The following is a 6,814-nucleotide window of genomic DNA, read 5'->3' as shown; positions in this document are numbered from 1 at the left end:
TTTCTGATCAGGTTGTCACTTCAGGTATCAGTGCATTTGTGGTACTGTCTCTCTGCCTTTGCTGTGGTATTCTCTGGGCAAGATGGTCACACCAGAGATGTTGCCTAAAGCAATCTCTTCCCCCTCCCTGTACTCTGAAAGGTGGCTGATGGTATGAAGAGAAGTGTACCAACAATTAAAACTGAAGTGGAAAACGCATGAGAAATCCAGACCAGCATCTGGAATTCCTTTCAGAAAGCCTTTGCAAACAAATGTGAGTGGTCAGGGCTGTTGTCTCACATCCATTAGAGCCCTGCTGCCCATCAAAGCAAAGACTCACTTTGGATGACGGTTGTCAGAAGTAAGAGCTGCAGAAAAGGCGCTAGCACAGCCTTGCTTTTAGCACAGACAAAAGCAAACTGTGTTCAGCGTTGTTTCAGAAACCAAGGTTAACTGTCGGGCTGGTCTGAGCAGGTTTTATGAGCAGCCTTAACATAACAAGCCCATATGGGTGCAAGGGGGGAGCATAAATGCTGTTTGGAAAGAGGAAGTGCTTGACTTTCCTGATTGCTCAAGATTTCATTTTGAAGAGCATTTTTATTCAGAAATGGCTGACATTTTTTTAACTGCACAGAAGTTTCTGAAACCAAAACCAAGGTTTTTTTGGCTTTTGGGTTGGCTACTCTGTAAAGTTGACTCTGAAAAATGTTTTAAGATTTAATGTTTTTTGCTTCAACAAAGGAACCTAAACCAGAGAGTATTTGTTGTTTGGGATTTTTTTTTTCCTTTTAGTTCATTCTTTGAGAGGTCCTCCAGATTCCTCTGACATTCCTGCCACTCAAGATGTTTGTCTCTGATGGAAGACCCCTCCATTCTCTTCCTGGTCAGGAAAGGAACACGACTGGGCCCTGGGAGACCAACTGAGTGGAGAGTGAAGGCAGGAGTGGCTCTGAGCATGGACACCTTCTGGTGATGTGGCTGAGAGTACATGTGGATGAACATCCCTTCCCCTGCTGATGGAGCACTTTGGTTTCCTTACCCCTCTTCCTGCTCTTCAACACCAAATAGGTGAGTTTGCCTGCTTGCTTTTTCATTTTTTTAATCACTGTATCCTTGTTCCTTTCTAACTACTGGGTCAGGGTTGCCATATCATGTGTAGGGAGTATGTTTTCACTGTCCTTGCCGGTCCAGCTGGCTGCCCATCCCCACATACCCCTCTCTGAGGCTATTTCTGTGCTCAGAGCATTTATCACCTTCCTTGAGCAAAAGCTGTATTTTCTCATGTTCTGACCAGCCATTCAAGTAATGTAAGAATGCCTTTCTACTGTGAGCTGTAACTACCTCAAGAGAGTGAAGGAGACTGATAAAAGACCTATTTTACTTTTAACCCTTCCACTTTCCAAAGCCCCCAGCTTCAGCCCCCTGCCTGGCTTGGGCAGCCCATGGTGTCCTAGGGCATGCGGTATGTGCAGTCATGAGGGTTTCAGCTGAGCTCTCTACGCTGTGCTGACGCATTGCCATATGCACAGGCACTTCAAAGAGATTTCCACGGGCAGGAAGGAGGGCAGATTAGAGGCTCTCTGAGGCTTTTATTTTATGCCAGGACTTAAAAAAAATGTTCTTGCTGGTATTTCTGAGGTCCCATTTCTAACCGCTTTTAGTACATGTATATAATAGCAGGAGGCTGGCCTCTGTGAGCAACACACCACATCTTCATGGGATGAGAGTCACAAGGCACTTCACATGCATTGAAGTGCCAAGGGGCTCCAGAGGAGGTTTGGACTGGCTCCTTCAGGTCTGCTTCCTCTAGCAGCTGGGAGTCAGCTCACCCAGCGGGCCCCAGCCAGCCTTGCCAGGCAGTGCTCTGCTCAGGTCCCTGGTGCAGCTGACATGGGCACTCCATTTTGCACTCCAGAAACACACCACTTCTCCTGTGGTGTGCTCAGGGAGGCAATGCTGAGGTAGCCAGAGGTCCTGGCAGGCTGGGGGAGTGGGTGATGCTGGATTTTCTTGCCTTTTCCTTCATGTGTCTGCGACCTTTCCAGATATGTGTCAGCTCCACTCCCACAGGAGCACTGGGAAGAACGTGGTCCAGCTGTTGTTCCTCTATAGTTTCTCCTCAGCAATGTAAACAGTTTACAGGGAACTTGGTAAACAGCAGATTTGTTTAGGATATTGTCTGCATTCCCGCCTCAGCGTTTCCTTATTCAGCAGCACAGAGGGATTGCTGACTGGAGGTCTGCAGCTCACATTGTCAGAAGGGAAGACAGTGATGACCAAGAAGAAGGAGTTGTCTACACTCCTGCAGTCTCTGTGAGCCTGGTGGATTTGGGGGTTTCACATCAGGGTCACACACACACACACTGCAGATGTGTGGAAATGTTTCATCATCCAACAGAAAGTGGCATGGGATACAGCTCTTGCTGCAGAGCCCTTTGCAGGAGACAGTTGCATGAGAGAACTAAGTGTATAGAACAGAGAGCCTGCTTACACAGTGCCCAGGGCACTGGCAGATAGATGAGAAATCTTCAGACAGGGGCTTAATTTCAGAAAAGCACCACCTCTTTGAAGAGTCTCAGAAAATCGTTGACTCCCCCAGGGAAGCTGATTGTCCACCCATGGAAAAGAGACCGTTAAATCAACTGGGCTTTCATCCCATGGGAGTGACACCTGAAGATGTTCTCCCTTCAGAGCTCCTCACACAGGGATTCAGCCTGTGCTTGTCAGCAGGAGGTCAGCTTCTCTCCAACATCCCTTGACTTTTGTAAAGGAGCAGAGAAGGGAGAGGGCAATTTCTACCTGATCTGCATCTGCCACAGAAACTTTGTCGAGTTTGACCTGTACTTAACTCCCAGATAACCATAAACCTCACATGTGCACACATAGGAGACATAAACAGTTGCAGAAGAGGATGAGAGGAACTTGAAATAAGGGTTGACATGCCAAAAAGAGGATCCAGGAGTGTCAGGCACAGCAACAGAAATGTTTAGAAGCAGTCAGGAGTTGCTGAGTGAATGGGCAATGTTCCTCAAGCTCCCAGATGTCTAGTGCAGCTGTGGATCAGCCCAGCCCTACTTCTGTTAGGGAAACATTGCTTCTGCAATGCAGCTGTGAAGCAAGAGCACAAGAAAGAACGACATCCAGAAAGCATCCAGGGAAAGTCAACACACCTTGTGGAGAAGGGGACAAACCCTAAATGTTGTGGCATACTTACTGTTATGTTTTGGATTTTTTTTTTGTTATTGCATTTAAGCCAGAGGAATTTAAATCTGTGACAGGCCCTTGAGCTGCTACCTCTGTACTCAACCAGCCCCCATGGACAGGAGGGGTAACTCTTGCAAGCTGGCCTGGCTGCCCTATGCTGTTCTGTCAGCAGCAAATTGTTCTGCTGCTTGTTTGCCCGTTCCCTGCCAACCATGTGTTTGTCTTGAGTTTAAACACTCCGAATCAGAAAGACGAGATCTCCAAAGGAAATCTCTGGTTTGTTGCCAGGGCAGTCTTACATCTAGAAGGCACAAACAGCTCAACAAAACCAAACATGAGGAAACACCATTTTCCCCAGCATCGGCTTCCCAAGTATGTGATTGCTGTTGAAATTCAGAGGTCTCCACCTCCTCTGTTAGGCTGACTGTGTGAGGGGCTGGTGACCCACTCTGGCCATGTCTACGTGTTCACTATTATTAGGAAGAAAAGGCCAGCAAGTTCTTCCTGCTTCCCTGAGGCACAGACCCTACCTGGCCTGGCAACAATCAGAAGGAAGAATTTTGGACGTCTCTGGGTTTTTAAATACCAGGTAAAACCTCTCTTCTCCTCTGGGGAATGTGGATAGTTGAGCGTTGTCCACTGTTGACATTCTGGTGAGCTTTAAGTACTTGAACGAAAAATTATCTCATCTTAACCTTAGCAAAATGTAATCTTTCTGTACATAATGAAATCTGGCCTAAGTCACAAGTGAAAATGTGCGTGGTGGTTCCAGGTGATTCCCCAGAGAGTGTTGGTCCACACCAGCACAGAAACCAGTGTATTGTGCATCATGGATGGCAACCTACTCAGCAGGAAGGGATGGAAGGGCAGATGGGTAGGATGAAGGTACACTGGCTGAGTTTAGTGTGACCCAGAGCAGGAATCAGGAGGGCTTCAGGTCATGGTGGATGGCTGAGGGGGAAGGTGGAAGGCTGTCAGGAGGGTTGTTAGTTCTCAAATATGTCTGTTTTGTTGCAGGATCTGAAGTTTGACAGTAGCTTGGGACCAGTTTTCCTATAAACCCCAAAGCTCAAGCAGATTTTCAGCTTTGCTTTAGGTAAAATCCTCCTCTGCTTAGCTCACTGACCTTCATTGTTCCCTCTTAGGAGGACAGGGCATGTTACAGGAAAGGCTCAGTTCTCTCCTTTCGTTTCTTGAGCTCTCACATTTGTTGTGGTGAAGAGGAGGCAGGAAGCTCTCTGGGAACCTCTGCCTTCCCTCCACCTCCTGTCTGCCTTGGAGAACTTTGGTGCACCCTGAGATGGGGTTCTGAAGGGAGAAGAGTACTTGTCATGAAGGCTGAGTCTGAGGGAAAGGAGAAGAGTACAAATTACTGAGGGGAGACTGAGCAGATGTGCAGATGGAGGGAGACCCCAGCAATACCAACAGAAGAAGGAAGAACAAAATGGCCTTGAGAGCCATGAGTCAAGGCCCAGAGGACCACTCTGGACTCATACACATTGGAGGTTCAAATACTCCCAAACAGACCCAAAAGTGCAATGAAATCCTCATAAAAACATCATCCTTAAGTAATAAGGAGCAGGCTGGAGTTTCTCAGAGTTGGTGGCACTGGTGGTGCAGGAGGTGAGCAGGGGGAGAAGGGATAACAGTTCTGGAGCGAGGAGCAGAGACGGCTGCTGGGGCAGCAGGTCTAGACCAGAAAGTGTCTGCAGTTCTGCTCAGAAAATGTACTTAAAGCATTGATGTTTCCAATTGAGAAGGAACTGATGTCTGCTCCCGGCAGCCCTCAAGTGCCTTGAAACCCCACTTTCCTTTAAGAAACACAGATGCCTTGCTCACTTAGATCCCTGGAGTGGAAACATCTGCAAGCTCTCAGCATTCATCACAAATTCACCCTGCCCAAGACACCCAAGCAGACAAGTCTGTTCCTTTCGTACCCAGTCCTTCTTCCAAAGGGAGTGAGGGCAAGACATTGTTGGGCTGCGTTCCTGTGTTTTAATGTGTGTGGAACTCTCTCTGGGAGCCCATCAGGGAGGGAAATATTCTTTTATGGTCCATTTCAACCCCCCTCCCCGTTTCAGACCTTGGCTTCAGTGTAGGGACAGACTCCTGCTGTGTCTTGTGCTTTTGCCATTCCTTCTGGCATATAAAAGCCTTGCTCTGTAGGATTTGGCCTCTGAAGCTGCAGAGTGCCCTTAGCAGCAAGACTCAGGCCCTATGATAAAGCACAGCATGCAGGTCTTCAGGCTCCTGGGCATGTCCTCTACCTCCCTGGGCACTGCATGGACTCAGCTAATCTTTTGGTCGGGTTTTTTTTGGAAGGGAGGGCAGCTGAGTTTGCTGTGGCTGCTTGGTAGCCATATGATACTGCCTGAGCTCAATAGTATCAGAAACCCATTGCTGATACGATCCTCTTCTGCTGTGGGAATGAGATAGGCTGTGCCAGAGCACCCTGTATAAACCAGCCTGTGAGGAAGGATGTACAACCCCACTCCTACTGTTTATTATCCTTTTTTTCCTATGGATATAGAGAGGAGACAGCTAAAAGATGATGACAAAGCCTCTAGGGTACCTTCCACCTCAAATGGGGCCCTGTTGCCAGGGTCCCCAAGGCTGGGAGTGCTGTGGTGGCAGAAGGTCTCCACATCTTGAACCACAGAGGGGGTGAGCAAAGGTTCACAGACTAACACTGAGTGAGGCTGAGGAGCTGAAAAACGCTGCATTTGGGTCAAATCAGTGCTGCCAGATGTGTAATCCTGCTGTTGGGTGGGAGGGCACAGGCATGGCAAGCACCTCAGGCCCAACAATGTTTTCTGCCTTCTGTCCTTGCCTCTGACAAACCTCGTGCTGCAGGGACACCAGACATGGAGTGCATCTTGTGACTGGAGCAGTGCCCCTGCACTTGAGACCTGCAGATTGCCTCTCCAGGCCCTGCAACTTTGATGTGACAAGAGATGATAAAGGTAGAGTTGGGAGCAGGCTTGCACAGCGGCAAGCGCTGTCTAATTAGCATGGAAGCTTGTTAAATAAACTGGGCGTGGTAATACTGTACACAGGTGGGAAGGGACAATGAATGTAGAGCCTTTTGAAAAGCTATGAGTACCTCAAATGCTGTTCTGTGCAGAGTTTGGGTTCTCACTCCCAGTCTGCCCCATATGAGGGTCTGGGAGCTCGTCGTGTATGTGCAAGTGTGCAGGCATTGGGGTCTTTGGCAAGCTGTAACAATTCCCACTTAGGTTTGACCTTTTGCTGGATGTTAAAGCCTTGCTGTGGCTCAGTGAGATGAACGGTGCAGCAAACACAATTCTTCCAGATGAAATATCTCTCCAGTGGGTAATTCCAGTCTCATTTGAAGGTTGTTATATTTTTTTTTCTTTCCTGCTGAATCATTTATTCCTGGTGTCAGGAAGGTGCAGAATGACTTTCCCCACTGGCTTTCAGAGCTTCATTGATTCTTCAACTCCCACTCCTGCAAATCTGCTGGAACAGCAGCCTTTTGCCTCTCCATTTTTCCAAGGAGGGGGATGGGGAAGGAGAGTACGTCAGGACTGGAGGAGCTCTTCTGTGAACCTATTCACAGGCTGGGGGAAATGCTGTCATATTTTAAGCTCCGTAGTAAAAAAGCAGTGTC

The 6,814-nt window shown here is 48.1% G+C and overlaps 1 long non-coding RNA gene across 4 annotated transcripts in view; it reads left to right on the top strand.

Annotated features, from left to right (window-relative positions):
• The first annotated feature begins 630 nt into the window (after window positions 1-630).
• The window catches only part of LOC133625754 (uncharacterized), a 31,252-nt gene continuing 25,068 nt past the window's right edge, over window positions 631-6,814 (top strand). For 3 of the 4 annotated variants that reach the window (XR_009819050.1, XR_009819052.1, XR_009819051.1), the window contains exon 1: window positions 631-1,047. This is a non-coding gene — a long non-coding RNA (uncharacterized LOC133625754). Of the gene's footprint in view, window positions 1,048-3,663; window positions 3,773-6,814 lie in introns of all 4 variants that reach the window. The other variant, XR_009819053.1, reaches the window with a different exon arrangement.

This window comes from Colius striatus, chromosome 7, assembly GCF_028858725.1.
Source record: "Colius striatus isolate bColStr4 chromosome 7, bColStr4.1.hap1, whole genome shotgun sequence".
Taxonomy (NCBI): domain Eukaryota; kingdom Metazoa; phylum Chordata; class Aves; order Coliiformes; family Coliidae; genus Colius; species Colius striatus.
The sequence above is the reverse complement of the archived record's forward strand: the minus strand, read 5'-3'. Positions and strand labels throughout refer to the sequence as shown.